Consider the following 4,613-nt stretch of genomic DNA (forward strand, 5'->3'; position numbering starts at 1 on the left):
TGAAATTAAGATCCAAAATACTCTGATAAATTTTTAAAGGGTCATTGAATCCAATTCACCCCCCCTTCTTGGATTGTGCCATTCTTTTCTAACATGTAGTTGATGAAATAAGATGACTTATATTTGGATCTTCTACCTACTTAGATAAATGAAATAATAGCTTCAAATAACATTGATTTAGTATATGATTTGCTATTGTACTATATAGAGGCACCATAAAAATTGAATTGTGTAAATAAATTTCTGCCACAGAAGAAGAAAAATGGACCATAGTTGGATGAATGCAAGAAGAATCAGTGATGAGTATCAAAATGGGGTTGAACAATTTTTGGAATTTGCTCAACGAAATGGAACAAATTTAAATGGAAAATTTTATTGTCCTTGTGTTAATTGTTTAAATGGGAGACGACATGCAATTGATGAAATACGGGACCACCTTATTTGTGATGGGTTTTTAACGAGCTATACAACATGGATATGGCATGGTGAAGATCAAGAAACTCGAACAGTGTCTCATACTGAGGAAGGTGATGTAGAAATGGAAGATCAAATAGAGGACATGATTCGTGATGTGGGACAAGAGTCTTTCCAACAAGCACATTCACATGTGTATGATACTTTAAAAAGTGACTCAGAGACACCCTTGTTTCCTGATTGTACAACCTTCACACGATTATCAGTGGTCTTAAGATTGATGAATTTGAAGGCAAAATATGGGTGGAGTGATAAAAGTTTCATAGAATTGCTTGAGTTGTTGAAGTTAATGCTTCCAAAAGATAACACATTGTCATACGGTCATTATGAGGCGAAAAAGGTTTTGTGTCCGAGGGTCTACAGTATAAGAAAATACATGCATGCCCTAATGATTGCATATTGTATAGAAAAGAGTTTGAAACATTGCACAAATGTCCTTGTTGTGGGCTATCACGGTACAAACTGAAGGATGGTGGTGGTAGTAGTGATGGAGATGTATATGAAAAGGGGGGCCCAGCAAAGGTGTTATGGTATCTTCCAATCATTCCAAGGTTTAAGCGATTGTTTGCTAATGCAACTGATGCAATGAACCTTACATGGCATGCAGACAATAGAAATTGTGATGGCATGCTTTGGTATCCGGCTAATTCTCCACAATGGAAAACAATTGATGGGTTATTTCCAGATTTTGGTAGTGAGGCAGGAAACCTTAGGCTCGGACTTGCTTCAGATGGAATGAATCCGTTTGGTAACTTAAGCACCAACCATAGTTCATGGCCTGTTCTCCTTTCAATTTACAATTTGCCTCCTTGGTTGTGCATGAAGAGAAAATATGTGATATTGTGTATGATGATTGCAGCCCCAAGACAACCAGGAAATGACATAGATGTTTATCTAAGTCCCTTGATTGAGGACTTGAGAATTTTGTGGGAAGAAGGGGTTGATGTGTTTGATGGGTATCGTCAACAAAGTTTCAAGTTGCGTGCAATGATATTTTGTACTATTAATGATTTTCCAGCATATGGGAACTTGAGTGGATAGTGTTAAAGGACATCACGCACGCCCTATCTGTCAACAACAGACAAGTTACCTACAACTAAAGCATGGAAAGAAAACTGTTTACACTAAGCATTGAAAATTTCTCAGACCTAATCACTCATATCGGAGATTGAATAAAGCTTTTAATGGATGTCAAGAACATGAAATTGCATCGATACCCTTAACTGGTGAGCAAGTTTATGATCATGTCAAGGACATAAATATTATCTTTGGAAAGATCCAAAAGAAGTCAATTGAGAAAAACTTGTGGAAGAAGAGGTCAATATTTTTTGATCTTCCATATTGGTGCCATCTAGATGTTAGACACTGCATAGATGTTATGCATGTGGAGAAAAATGTATGTGATAGTGTAATAGGCACACTTTTAAACATTAAAGGCAAGATAAAGGACGGATTTAATGCTCGTCAAGATTTGTTAGAGATTGGTATACGTTCACAATTACATCCAAGGTCAGAAGGTAAGCGTACATATTTGCCTCCAGCATGTCATACTTTGTCAAGAAAAGAGAAAACAAGTTTTTGTCAATGTTTACGAGATGTGAAAGTTTCACAGGAATACTCTTCAAATATTAAGAGCCTTGTATCATGGAACGATCTTAAATTGGTTGGCTTAAGGTCTCATAATTGTCACGTCTTGATGCAACAACTCTTACCTGTGGCTATACGTGGCATTTTTCCTAATAATGTCAGAAGTGTGTTAACTCGTTTGTGCTTCTTTTTTAATGCTATATGTGCTAAAGTCATTGACCCTAAGAAGTTGGATGAGTTGGAAGATGAGTCTGTTATTATCCTATGCCAATTGGAGATGTATTTTCCTCCGGCTTTTTTTGACATCATGATTCACTTGATTGTTCATCTAGTTAGGGAGATTAGACTATGTGGCCCTGTTTATTTACGATGGATGTACCCAGTTGAGCGTTACATGAAGATTTTAAAAGGGTATAGCAAGAATCCATACCGTCCAGAAGTATCTATTGTTGAAAGGTACATTGCAGAAGAAGCTATTGAATTTTGTTTAGATTACATGTCCAAAGCAAAACCTGTAGGGATTCCTAAGTCTCGTCATGAGGATAGATATGAAGGTAAGGGTACAAAAGGCTACAAAGTTAAATTCATTCTTCGAAAGGAATTACTTCAAGCACATCTGTATATATTGAACAACACTGAGGAAGTTCTTCCTTACATATCTGAGCATCAAGCCCTTTTGAAGAAAAATAACCCTAGAATGAACGAAAAATCATTGGTCAATGAGCATAACAAGACATTCTTAAAATGGTTCAAAGAAAAAGTCTTTAGTGATGATAGTGTTTCTAACACATTAAAATGTCTTGCAAATGAACCTAAATATAATGTTTTTACTTATACTGGCTATGATATCAATAACTTTTCCTTTTTCACAAAGTCACAAGATGATAATAGTACCATGCAGAATAGTGGGATTACTCTTCAGGCTCAATCTATGCATTTTTCTAGTAAAAATGATAAAAATCCCGTTGTGGCATCCACAAGTTACTATGGAGTCATTGAAGACATTTGGGAGATCAGTTATGGTGCCTTTAAAGTTCCTGTTTTTAAGTGCAAATGGGTTGATATTAACATTGGTGTGCGAACCGATGAAATGGGATTTACAATGGTAGACCTTACCAAGCTGGGTCATAAGGATGAACCTTTCATCATGGAAAACCAAGCAACACAAGTATTTTATGTCAAAGATCCTATTGATGAAAGGTGGTCTGTGGTTCTACAAGGTAGAAGTGTACACAATGTTGATGATTCAACAGTTAAATTTTGGGAGAGTCTTTCTTTCTCAACACGTATGCCTACTAACAACGAAGAAATTGAGCAAGACGACATTCATGCCACTCGTAATGACCATGATGAAGGCATATGAGAAAACATTACTATTTAATTATCGCATTAAGTTATGTTTATCTTGATGTATAATTTAATATTTTTTTCATTCATTTTTTCATGTTTTTAATTCATTTTATTACTTTTCCAATTGACCTTGGTTATTTTTTTGTCAAAACAGACACATGGATACTCAATCGAGCACTGCTCCTCAAGGCTCCCCTGCTCCTTAAGGCTCCCCTGCTCCTACAGTCCCTACTTCACAGGCTACATCTAAGAAAAAGAGGAAGCCGACACGAATGAAAAGTTTAGCTCGTAAGCGCATGAAAGGGCCCAAAATATCACTTGATGTGGATCCCACTACTAGGATAGTTTCAGGGCCAAACAAAGCTCAATTTTCAAGTTATTTGGGAACCCTTGCTAGAGACAAGATTAGTATTTTAGTCCCTTCTTGGAAAGAAGTCCCACAAACTACTAAAAACATGATTTGGCAGGATATTTTGGTATTTCCACTATATTTACATAATTTGACAAAATGATAATCATTTTTAATGTTATTATTATTAACTCTTAAATCTAAAATTGTTTTGTAGGGAGTGTATGACATCAGTGATACTAATATATTGAAGAGTAAAATGCTTTCATCTGTTGCTACAAAATTTAGGCAACATAAGTCTTATCTTACAAGGGAGTGGGTACATGGGAAATACAAGGGTAAAAGTCCTTGTGATGAGTATAATATTGATCCTGAAGAATGGAAAAAATTTTAAAAAATTCGAAATGATCCTTCTTGGAAGGTAAGTAGTGTTTATTATTTTTAAAATTTATATTATATTTTTATTTATTTTTCACTTTTACTTATGGAGTTATTAAATTATTGCAGCTTGTAAGAAAAAAAACACAAGATATCCAAAAACTTAATAATGCTCCCCACCTATTATCTCGTGGGGGTTATGAGGTGTTTGTGAGAAATTTTATGAAAAGTGAAATTAAGAGACTTAAGGAGGAAGCAATACAATCCGGTACTTGTGAGGATGTAGTGATTGATCCTCCACCTCCTCCTCCACGCCATAGGTTGTGGAACATGGCTCGCACAAAAAGTTCAGGTGAGATGACTTCTGAGTCTACTAACCAAGTTGCAGAAAAAATTGTAAGTATTTTTTTAATAAAAAAATCTCATTACCTATCTTAAGATTTGTTGTAGAATTTTTTATTGTAGGATATATTAT

At 35.3% G+C, this 4,613-nt stretch overlaps 1 pseudogene; it reads left to right on the top strand.

Moving 5' to 3' along the window:
- Positions 1 to 240: 240 nt before the first annotated feature.
- On the top strand, positions 241 to 3,627 carry LOC145952146 (uncharacterized; annotated as a pseudogene).
- Positions 3,628 to 4,613: the final 986 nt, after the last annotated feature.

This window comes from Cajanus cajan, chromosome 9, assembly GCF_000230855.2.
Source record: "Cajanus cajan strain Asha chromosome 9, NIPB_CcT2T_4, whole genome shotgun sequence".
NCBI lineage: Eukaryota > Viridiplantae > Streptophyta > Magnoliopsida > Fabales > Fabaceae > Cajanus > Cajanus cajan.